We start from the raw sequence: 13,130 nt of genomic DNA, 5'->3' as shown, positions 1-13,130 counted from the left end.
ATACAGGTTGAATCCTCCTTCCCAGACTAGGAAACCATCTTCCTACAATACCATATTATCACAACTGGGTTTCTCTTTTATTTGCCATCGTCCAGCCTGTTGCTGACCCCAGCTTGTTTATTTCCCGATGTGAGTTAGATGAAATAGAGAAATAGACCTCATTTGCTTCATGACATAATGGTGATACCAAACCCCAAACTCCCAGATTACCTCCTCAAGTAGGTTCATATAGGTACCAAACAGCATGGGGAACAAGATGGATACCTTTGTGACTCCATAAAGAAAGTGCTATGGTTTCCAACAGTCATTTTCCAATCTACTTTCTGGTACTCTCTTGCAAAGCAACTAGGAGCAGAACCACTGTGCTCCGAATTTCCAATTCACATAGGAGGAGGAGGATGTAATGCCAAAGGCATCAAAAGCTACCAAGAGATCCAGAAGAATCCACAGGTTTCCACTCCCCCTGGTTCTGTCCTGGTAAAGGTAATGATGATCAACTGGTTTCCTTGCCCAAATCGTGCCTGAAACCTTAATGTAATCTGTCTAGAAAATCAGTTTCTTCCAAGAGACTCTGGAATTGCACAGCTACCATTTCTTCAAGTACTTTGCCTCAAAAGGAGATATTTGTGACTGGCCAATAATTGTAATCGTCTGGATCTACAGGGATTTTCTTAAGGTGTGTGATATGGCTGTCTCCTTAACGGCAGCTGAGACAACTCACTTTTGTAAGAAGGTGATAATCACCTCCTATATCCAGCTGGTCAATCCTCACTATTCCAGAATATTTTGGAGGGTGGATGGGATCCAAAGACCCTTCATTCACCTGAGGTACCGCAAAATTAGGCCCCTCAACTATGCCAGCCTGTAACTACCATAGTCAACTGCCTCTCACAGAAAGCTATAGGAAGGATTAAAGAAAGAAAAAAAGTACTGCCAAGCTAAAAAGAAGAAGATCCCCTTGTGAGGCGTCCTTCCCTGGCTCTCCCTGTCAGGTTCCTACCTGCTCGTGGTTACTGCCTGTCACTAGGCACCACCAGGGACTCCACCAGTCCGGACTGCTCTCTCTTATGGTTTCTCTCCCCACTCTAGCACAGATCTTAACAGATCCCCCTGCTAGGCAACCACCAGTAACGTCCCAATACTAGTATTCCCAGAGACTCTTCACCGCTGCCACCATTTGTTACAGTTCCCCTTCAGCCTTGGTCATTACCTTACCCTCCCTTCTGGTCTGTGAAACCCCAGCCAAGGATCAGACCTTTGGTAAACCAAATTAAGTATTTATTACAGATAACAAAGCTAACAAGATTAACAAGATTTCTTCTTAAGGCACATAAGCATATGGTTTTACTCAATACTAATCCGAACTCCACCTCCCTCCTTCTCCACTCTCTCCTGTCAAACAACTCTCTAAACCCCACCAAGCAACCCACTCAGTTCTCTTCTCCCCCCCAGATTCCACTCTCACTCTTCCTTTTATACATTCAGCCATTTTAAACACTCAGCCAATCATCTCGCATTCTACTGCCCATTCACTCCCCCTCTTTCACTCCACTTACCATGTATCTTCTAAACAACCAACACTTACCATATATACATTAATATAGGAACATCACACCCCTCCCTGACTTCCTGCTGTCAGCTGGCAGGGCTCAGCTCTGGAAGTGGCAGATTACCTGTCACTTCACTCCCCACTGCCCAACTCAGTTAGGATTGCTTTGTCCAATCTCATGCTTTTTAATCTTCAACTAAAAGCATAATGTTGCCAAAAGTATACTGGGATTAGATAATCAATTGCAAATATTAACAAAAAATTGAAATGTTCCTGATAATTCTTTATTCCTTGTAGTCCATATTGCCTTTCATGAAAATAAACCATTTGTGTGAATTTAACCATATACTGTTCATTCTGAAGTCTATATAATCTGGGCTGCTAGACTGTAGTCCTCCAGATGTTGTTGAAGTTCAAATCTCATCAGTCCTGCCTGGTGGTCAATAGTCAGGAATGACGGGAGATGTAGTCCAACATCTGGGGGCCCCACAGATTAGCTGCTCCTGATTTTACCAATACGCTATAGAAAGGCCCTCACTCTCCCCCCATCCCATTTACTGACTATCTCAGTTCAGACAGAAGACTATAGCTGATTATAATTTCTTGATTTGTTTTATCTCTTCTGTACCACATCATCTAAATAGTAGATACTAAAGGTACTTTAATGATGAAACAGATGTAGAATATTTATTTATTTTATTTCATTTATATCCCATCTTTTCTCCAAAGAGCTCAAGGTGGCATGTAAACATAGTTCTCCCCTTCTGATTTTATCCTCACAACAACCCTGTCAGGTAGGTTAGGCTGAGAGGCAGTGACTGGCCCAAGGTCATGTAAAGTCAGTAAGCTTCATGGTAAATGGGGATTTGAACTCTGGTGTCCCATGTCCTAGTCCAACACTCTAACCCAGCCTTTCCCAACCAGTGTGCCTCCAGATGTTGTTGGACCACAACTCCCATCAGCCTCAGCCAGCATTGCCAATGGTCAGGAAAGATGGGAATTGTGGTCCAACAACATCTGGAGGCACACTGGTTGGGAAAGGCTGCTCTAACCACTGCACCAGACTGGCTCACAAGAATATGAAGATATATTTCTTAGAACTTCTGCTGCTCCTTTCCAGTAAAGCTGAATCTTGTTACAATTCTGCCCTATTTCCATTAGGTGCTGAACATTATAACATGTACCTGATAATACACTGTCACATTTACTTAATCTGACTGGTGTAAGATACCATGTATATAAAACTTTATGCTGATTTAAGTCTCTTAGATACCATGACTTATTTCAGTTGAAAAAAGTGATTTTCCACTTATCCTCTGTTATTTCCTCATTACAATAGTTATTCTGTCTGACTCAAGCTTGGAATTTTTCTCTCTTCCCTCTAACTCTTTTTGGTTCAGTAATTCATACTTCTTTGACAATACACCTTGAACTGATTTGAAATTTACTAGAAGTTTTTCAGTCAGTTTCCTGATTTCTGGTCTTTACTGGTTTCATAGCAAAAAGGAAATCAAGAAGCCTAGATCTTTAGCCTGATATGGATTCCAGGGACAAGTCACTTGTAAAATGTCTTGTCCAAAAGCTAGTGCAAATCAATGATTGGAAAAATGTATCTGAAGGTATTTATTTATTTATTTATTTGATTTGTTAGTTGCTTGTTACTCAAAGGTCTTCAGGTGACTAACAACACTATTAAAAACACAAATAAATATACCATAAAAAAAAGATTTGACAGCACACTAATTACAAAGAATAACATTTTTTAAAAGAAAAAAAGCAAACCTTATTGCTGGAGGATGCACCCATGGTTTGCAGTAGCCTTCAACTGGGAATAATTGTTCCCTTTATTTACAAACAGGAGGAACTGCTTATTTTAAGATAGTATTTTCCATATCCAGTTTTTTCTAAGCATTTGCATTAAAAAATAATAACGTTAAAAAAAATCTTCTGACCAATGAATGAGAGATTTTCTTTTAGTAAATCAAAATGTTTTAAAAAATAATTAATTAATTTAACAGATTAATCAAGAAAACCATCAATCAGCCCCACTGAACAAAGCAGGACTGACTTCTGAAGAAACATGCTTAGAATTGCATTGTAAATGCTGCAATTCTACTTCCAAGTCAAACATTTAAAATTGGGCTTTATGTCTAAAATGAATAACTTGAAGATCAAAATTAAGGAATGAAGAAACATTAAGGATGTGAAAAAATAGCTACTGCAGATTGTACGTTAGGGATGGAGAACCTGTGGTTCCATTTATGAATCACTTCCCATAAAATAACATTATTTTATAGTAAAAGCATCAACAATAAAAATAATCCCACATACACAAACAATTAAAAACAATTCCATATACAAAAACGAAAACAATTTTGTGTGAAAACAATTTCAAATCCAATACAAACTGGGATAAAGATCTCCACTTAAAAGGCTTGTTGAAAAAAGAAGACTGCAAGTGCCAAAAATACAATAGAGATGGTGCCTGTGTGATGATGAAGCTGGAGGGAGCTCCAAAAAACAGGTGCCATCACACTAAGGGCCCAATTCCTATGCCATACGAAACAGCCCTCCTGATAAGACAGTATCTGCAGGTGACTCACTCCTGCAGAGCACAGTGATAATTGGCTATATAAGGGACAAGATGATCTTTAAGGTATCCTGGTCCCTGGCTGTCTCAGTTCTATATAGGATTTTGTAAACTATAATCAACTTCTTGAACTTAGCTCAGTAGCTAATTGGCAGCCAGTGCAATTCTTTCAGCAGGTGGCAATAGTCTGCCCCAGTGAGAACTTGAGGTGCTGTATTTTGCAGCTTCTGGGCCAAGCTCAAGGGAAGCTCCAAATGGAGAGCACTGCAGTAATCCAACCTGCAGATCACCAGCCCATGGACTTTACTTATTTATTGTGATGGCTGTGTAATCTTCTTTGATAGATCAACTAAATAAACGATACTTTATAAAAATGGTTGACATAGCTTATACTAGTTCAGAAGCAAGCTCAGAATGATAACCTTCAGCTGGTACAAAAACTGTGGCCATTCCCACAGTCCATGCATTGGTAAAAAAGACTGGATTACTGTAATACACTCTAGGTGCGGCTTTCCTTGTGGCTGGTCCAGAAACTGCAGCTAGTTCAGAATGCTGCAGCACAATTGCTGACAGAGTGAGATTTTGCCAAGCATATTATACTTCTGCTCAAAGATCTGCACTGGCTGCCAATTTTTTACTGAGCCAAGTTCAATATTTTACTATTAGTATATAGTAGGGTGTGCACCAGCCCTTTGTGTGAGGTTAACACCAAGCCAAATCTTGAACATAAGAAGAGCCTGCTGGATCAGGCCAGTGGCCCATCTAGTCCAGCATCCTGTTCTCACAGTGGCCAACCAGGTCAAAGTGCAATGCCAGTAACCTTCCCTGAGTCCAATCGAGGCTCTCATAAAGTGTCATTCTGTTAACTCATTTCTGTGCTATATATAGCTCTACATTTGCCTATATAATATCTCTAGGATATTATTCTATTCTAGGATCATTGTCTTTGCAAGAAGTGGCCAAAATGTTACCTGAGAAGCACTGTTTGTTGTTATTTGATAAAGCAGAGCAGTGGATTTTTTAATGTTAAAAACTTCATTTAATTTTTAAAAAATATTCTACATTACCCTGATTGAACAAACCGACAACAACCCAGAGCTCTTCAGATCCCTGTAGGTAGTGTTCTAGACTGCCTCACATTACAAGGCTTATTGGAGATCTGTAAAGGCCTTTTGAGAGGTTTGTAAAGCCTATCAGAGAACACAAACAGTTATCATCAAGAAAGGCTGTTGTGAAGCTGCAAAGTTTTTTAAAATGTACAAGCAAGAATATACACCACATGTCCAACTCTTAAAGAAAAAAGCCCTCACTTCCCCACCCCCATAAGAGATTATGGTGGTAAGCAGAAGTGGTTTGCTAGGTAGGGTGGAACCTCTATGTTAGCTTCCTGGCAGGTGAGTCACTGTTGTGATCACTGCTACTGGGAGGGCAAGGGGAGTTTTGTGCAGTACAAATGTATCAGAGGACCCAATCTGATGTTCCTGCCAGAGCATTTAGACTGCATCAACCTCGGCACCCCAGCGACCTACCTGCTAAGAAGCTCTGCCTCACTCAGCAAGTCGCTTCTGGAGGTAACCAAATATCATTTACTTCCCTCACAAAAAATCATATCTGTCTGCAATTTGGCAAGTTTAATCCATCTTGCCAGGACTCCCGTGCCTTTAAATTGCATCTATGTTAGCCCAAAGGGAGGAAATATACAGCCATTATAGTGAATGGAGCACCATTTCATATAGAAAGGTCAGGAACTGAAATACAGATTGAAATGTAGATTGCACAGAGCAACTCAAAAACAGATCAGAATTTTTTGAAATTGACAGATATAGATACAAGGCAAAAATTGGGGGCTGTGCACACCACTAATATATAAATCCTTTAATAGCTTGGGATCAGTTTACTTGAAGGAATGCCTTGTCCCATACATGCCTTCTCAACTGCTTCAATCTGTGGAACCTGCACTTTTACAAATGTAATATAATGTTTGTTCTGCATCTGTTAGGAGTTGATATTTCAGCATGGCAGCATTTAAGCTTTGGAACTCCTTGCTTACTCATATTAGTATAGCACCCTTGCTATACTGTTCTAGACACATTTTTATCTTAACAAGCCTGTCCTGAAATATGTTAGTTTTTTAAAAAAATGTTTCTGATTTTATCTGTTTAATTGATAATGATACCTCTTAAGATTTTTTTTGGTAAACATAAATAAAATACTCCACAAGATCAAAAAGACATTTGTGTAGGTCTGTTAGAGTAAAATTCAAATGGACAGTAAAATGATACCTTGATTATGACTGGAGTCCTTTCAGAGGTTAAGGACAGGCCAAATTAATGCATGTGGGGTGGAAAGTACCACTTGAACATCTATAGAGAGCCTATGCAAATGGGAGCCCTGCCATTGTAATGCCAGTCCTACCCCACACCTTTATTTAGTCATACATTGAGGACAGGGATGGTAGGATTTGTCAGTTTTTATTCTCTCCGTTTCTCATTTTCCAGTCTTAAATTCAGTTCTCCACATTTCTGCAGCAATTTGCAATTTTAAAAAATCTCCATGAAAATTCTTCACCATTTTAACGCACCATTTCTCCTAATAAACACATTTTTGTATGCAGCTTTGATTACATTTTTGCAAGCAATTTATCTTATTAGAATGTGCTTTTGTATGTTATTTTCACTAATATATTCATTTTATACACATTTTCCCCTAATATACACATTTTTGCAAGTATTATTTGGCAGGAGAACTTCATCAAAAAAACTGGATAAGTGTGAATTTTGAAGGATGGCTGTGTTTCAGTTCTCATATTCTTTTGGACAAAATTAGTTTTCAGTGCAAACTGAATCAAATTTCTCCCCCATTCCTACTTAATGTGCAATCCAATACTGTCTACCCAGAAGTAAGTTTCACTGAATTCAATGGGGTTACTCCCAGATAAGTGTGTTACAGGACTGCAGTCTTACTGTTGGCTCCCTTTAGTGAAAAGGCAGAACAACTGTTCTCAGACAACTCTGCAACATCCTGATAAATATTTGAATGATTGATGATTTTCAAATATACAGTGCTCTTTTTTCCAGCATAGGTTGAACAAGCCAAGCTCCTTCAATTCTTTGCCATATCATTTCCATGCACAATCCTTTGTCAGCTACATATCAGATCTTGTTTTGGGTTTTACAACTGCAAAATGACTGCTTGATTGGTTTTCCAAAGAGTGCAAAAAGTGATGTTAAATGTCATGTACAAGGGTGTACACATTATTCTTCAAAGTGTCATTGAATGGGAGGAAAAAGTGTTGAGTGGAAAGGTATTCCTGAATGCCATTTGCTACAAGCCAGATGTGTATATTGTTTATAAATGCCTTTGGTCTCCTGGACATGAAGGCAACCAAAGCAGGGGGGGGGGACAAAACAATTCACTAGAAGGGCATCTTTAGTGGTATGTTAAGCAAATGTGAATATAAATGATGGCTGGAATGTTGGCCAGTAATAGAAGAATCGTAAATGTAATCGAGACAATTCCAACTAAATGAGGTGTATCTCAGGCAGCTGTCCTGGTGCATTAGGAAGCCATTATAGATTCTCCCATCACCATGTACAAAAAAACCTTCCTGTTGGCTAACACCTCCTCTTGTGCCTAGAATAACTCGCAAAGCCCATGAGCTGAGTCCTTCATGATGAGGATTGCGTTATAGCTAGACTGTTTTATGTGTCATAATTACCTGGCATGTTAATGTACCATCTGCATCCTTTAATCATCAAAGCAACAAGACAAACACATTCACACACCTCATTTACTTGGCTTTATTTCCTGTCTTATATTTATTCTTGCTAGACATCCAAAAATGGATTAGTATTTGCAAGGTATGCCCAAATTTGAGAGTGCAATAAAACTGAAATGTTTCTGTGCAGTTATGCATGTGTGGTGCTCAGTCACCTTTTCCAACATTCCAAAGCACCCAACCTTTCTAATGCAAGTACTCAAAGGGAAAGGCATATATACTGGTCAGAAGTTTTTCCCCACATCTGTCAATGTACAAAAATGGGTGTTTTTGTAGACTAGAGACAATGGTCTTTTATTGGGCTATACCGGATCTTCACAGTGCAGAATGCAGCAGCCAGGCTTCTGAGTGGATGTTCCCAGACGAGCCCTATCTGGACATGCAGGGGATTGAACCTGGGACCTCCTGTATGCAAGGCCAATGCTCTACCACTGAGCTACAGCCCTTCCCCATTAATAGGATCTGCTCTTGTCAGCATAGAACACCATTGCTGAAAGAATTGCACTGGTTGCGAATGGGGATGAGAAATTTGCTTTACTTTGCATTTTAAAGCAAATCTATCTAATTCACACTTCCCGAAACAATACGAGAACCAAAACAAAGCTGTCCTTCGAAATTCACACTTCTCCAAACTTTGGAATGTAATTTCCTAAACAAATGTGTGTACAAGAAAGCATATATTTAGGGGAAAGTGTAAATACAAATGCATATATTGGTGAAAATAATCTACAAAAATACATTATCATAGGCAAAATGACATATAAAAGGCCTACATTAGGCAAAATGGCATGCAAAACTGCATGCAAAATGGGAATATTAGGAGAAATGCATAATAAACTCCTCACAAATTTTTATGAGTTTTTTAACATAAATGTTTGCAAACTGAGGCAGAGATGTAGTGAGCTGAACTTAAAGCATGGAGAAATGAGCAACTTGGAGAAACTGAAATTGACAGATTCACCTATCCCCAGCTGCTAATATGCCACTAGGCCAGATGTAAGATGTTGCTGATGGTATATAAAGGCCTAAACAAATTGGAACCAGCCTATTTGAGGGACTGCCTTATTCCATATGTACCTGCCTGTCACCTGAAGTATTCTGGAGGAGCACTTTTGACCATGCCACATACCCCTGAGGTCCATGCCATGCCTACCAGGACAAGGGCTTTTATTACTGCTACACTCCTTTTTGTAGTATTCCCTTGCTTTGGATATCTTGGACATCTGACAAGCATCTGCAGTGCTATGCTTCAGCTCAGGCATTCCAAAACTGTCATCCATGAACCACCAGCTTCATGCAGGTGGTCCACAGCATGTCTGCGAAGAACATTTACAGTTTGAATTCTATCGTATTCTATGGAATTCAAATTGTAATACCATAAAATGCAAAATAAAAAATAAAAGAAGTAATAAAATACAGTTTAAAAACCATACACTATCTAACACAGCACATTACAATTGAAGAAAATCATTAAGTGGTCTGCCAAGACCCATGGCAATTTTCAAGTGATCCATGGGGGGAAAAGTTTGGGAACCATTGCTTTAGGTGCATGCTTAAAATTTATTCACACAGACATTCCTTGTGCTTTGTGTGTCCCAGCCATGTTGTCTGTACTACTGAAGATGCTTTACTATTTTCCTGAATTTTATTTTATCTATGCAGTCAGGCCTTAAAATGAACACTGCTATGGTGTTTATATGGTGTTGAGAGCAGAAGCGTCTCACTGGGTGTCCCAGAAAGTGGGTCATTGTTGTTTACCAGGAGGGGGAGGGAGAAGTGGTGAGGAGACAGACACAGTGCAACTATTGGATTGGCTCTGCCTGTAGGGTTGCCATATTCCAGTTCCACAAATCTGGGCAGGCTAATTTGCATATTATGCAAATTATTTGCATATTAATATGTGGATTGACCAGTTGTTCTGTTTTTGTGCCTAGGAATTACCACCAAAAATTGGGGAAAGATGTGAGAAATCTTTTTTTAAAAAAACTTAACATTTTCAGCCTTAAATGCCTAGACTCTAGTTTCCAACACTATGGAATGTTGATTGATTAAGAGGATTTATATCCTGCCCTTCTGCTGTTAAAAACAGAGCTCAGCACAGCTTACAAATATAATAAAAACAATAAAATACACAATCAATATAAAAACATAATAAAAACACAAAATAGCAACAAACATGAAGTAAGTCAGGGCAGCAGTATGGTTAACCATTACATATACAATATATTTCAGAGATGTGGTGGGTGGAGAAAAACAAGAAGCCAAAATGTTAGGAAAAGGAGTCTTTCACACCACATGCTCAGTTCTAAATACTGTTGCAGCAAGTTTTACAAGTTCCTCCAGTATTCCACTGGTGCAGGCACTCAGACATTCAAAGTATCTGTATGTTTCTTAGGTTTTATAAAAGCAGAGTTTTGCTTAACTCAAAATTTCTTCTCCCTTTGATCAACCACATCTACACAGGTTCCACCTCCATACACAAAATGAAACTGGGCCTGGAAGTGTGCAACAACCCCACACATACCTTGCTAATTAGATTACCAATGCCAGGATGTCTGTCTTATCGACTACTCTCCTGCTCCCCCCCCCCCCCAGGCATCATGAAAGACCCAGTCCTGGGCTCAGAAAGAAAATAAATATCTGGTCCTCTTCAAAGTACTGATAAACCTCTTGTTTTAATTAAAATAATAATTATAAGTTCTTGCTCTTATAGCTAATGGGAGTTAATTATCTTGCATATGCTGCTGTTGCTTCTATGGCTGAAACGGAGTGAGGTTAAAGATAAGTGAAATGCAAATAGGAAAAAAAAAACAGAAGGCAGTAACGCTTTCCTAAATGTAATACCATACCAACCACAACAAGATTCCTATGAGTAAGGCAGAAAACTAAGCATCTCACAACCAGTCAGGATTCCTAACCAAAAACCAAAAATATGATAAATGAAGAAATATTTATATAAGCATCAAATATATTTATTATTTACACAAACTGTAAAGATATTTATAGTGCAATCCTAGGTTTATTTATTCAGAAGCAAGTCCCAGTGTATTCAGTGGAACTTACTCAAACAGGGACAGAACTGCAACCTCAAGTGGTAAGCAACTTCATTCACACAACCCAAAATTCTGAATCATGCCACTTTATGCTGTTTTGCAACTGTTTATACTTGTTTTTATGGTTATTGGATTTTAAATGGCTTTATTTCTTGTTGTGAGCTGCCTTGGTTTCCAACCCTACCTCACAGGGTTGTTGGGAAGACTACACACACACACACACACACACACACACACACACACACACACACACACACACTGCAGATGTATAAATACATACAGCCCATATAATAGTTTATTGTCAAACCAGTGGGTCATTGCAGAAAAATCAGTATTAGTTTTTAAAAAAATCAGTATTGGTTTCCTACAGAATAAAAACTGTAATACCTAAGTAAGCCTTGCCTACTTGCTTTAAAATAGGATGGGGGGGGGACAGAAAGAGACCACAAACAATTCTTTTTTACATGCACTCCAAAGTCCCATTGATTTTCAGCACATTCATAACCATGTCTACTCAAAAGTAAATTGTATTGAATTCAAAGGGATTTACTCTGGACATAAGGGATTAGCAATGGTTTTACCTCCACAAAAGCAAGTATTGGGAAGGTTTTCAAAACACTGCCCAGGATCTGACTCCTACACACAAGAGGGGGAAAAACTGAAATGTATATACTTACCCAATTTATGAGATTTTCAGATAAACGGGGGGGGGAAACCACCATTTTCTGGCCTTGCAATGAGGTTTACTACACACTGCCACAGGTCAACCAAACACTTCACTGATTGGCTGCAATCCTGAACGGGGGGGGTTAAAGCTACGAAGTGCTATACAGTAGTTTTAAAAAAGATTTAATGGGGGGGCTGACATTTTTATGTATATCTCGAGAACCAGACCACCTAGAAACTTAATATATTTTTTTTAAATTAAAACTGAGAATCCAGGCCAGCTAAGGGGCTAAACGGGTGCCGGGTGGCATGCAAAGAATCCAGGTAAAACCCGGCTAACTGGGCAATATGGCAACCCTATCTGCCTGTGCATTTGCACCACTTTGACGTCCCTGCTGCCTTGCCTCTCCCCACTCCCTCTCAGTAAGGAACAGTGACCCATCTGCTAGAAATCTAGAGTGAGCCAATTCTGGTTGAGAGGTATAAAATTCCCACAGATAGATAGTTGGGGAACCTAGTTAGGGCTTTGATAAAAAGAATTTTCATAGGACAAATCAAGAAAGAGTCCATTCCAAAGAGATATTTAATGGTCCTAAATATTGTTGCGTTCCTCTCCAATCTTCGAGTGGTGAGATCTCAGGGGTCCCTGCGCTCATCCAGGGTTTGGTTTCCTTTGGGAAGGTCAGGGGAGACTGTGGTGTCTTTATGAAATATAGTTTATTTATTTACACACGTTCCAACCTGAGCTGAGGGGTTCAAAGCATCAGCCGTCCAATATCCAGCTTTCCCATCAGTGTTATAGGAGGCATCCTAAAGCCATGGTGCAGAGAGACAGCCTCTCTGCCTCCCTCCAGTCCCCAGCCTTTCTCTCGACACGCTCTCCACACACTCAAATCACAAGCCTCTGCTAGCCGCCAGGAGGGGGGGGGAGGCTCTCCTGAAGAGTTTCAATGACAAAAGGATCTTCCCGGCCCATTCACCAGTTGCTGGGCACCTAATGGACCCAAACAACAGGAGTGGTTGGCATCCAAAGACAGCAGGAGAAAAAAGGAGGGGAAACCCTAAGATGCTGAAGAAAAGGATTTCTTGAATGGAAAATCCAAATAGATTTTATTAAAAAGGAAGAAATCCTTTTCTTTGGCATCTTGGGGTTTTCCCTCCTTTTTTCTCCACCTAATAGACCCATTAACAACCTGGCCACTCTATTAGCTTAACAAAAGAAACTCCAGCAGAGCCAGCCCCTCAACCCAAGGCACAGGATTCCAAATCAGAGGCTGGAAGTGGACTCACAGGGATCATCCATTCCAACCCCCAAACTCACAATATTAAAATTGAGTGATTGGTAATATGAGATACTTAAGGGCAGGTTAACACTTGCTTGTATTGCCCATTGCAAGCATCTCAGAAGTTTACAAGGCTACCAGGAGTCTGACAACTGGGCACAATCATGGTGCCTCCATGTACACTCAACCATTGAGATTTGCACAATCATGG

Source organism: Rhineura floridana, chromosome 7 (assembly GCF_030035675.1).
Source record: "Rhineura floridana isolate rRhiFlo1 chromosome 7, rRhiFlo1.hap2, whole genome shotgun sequence".
Lineage (NCBI taxonomy): Eukaryota > Metazoa > Chordata > Lepidosauria > Squamata > Rhineuridae > Rhineura > Rhineura floridana.
The sequence above is the reverse complement of the archived record's forward strand: the minus strand, read 5'-3'. Positions refer to the sequence as shown.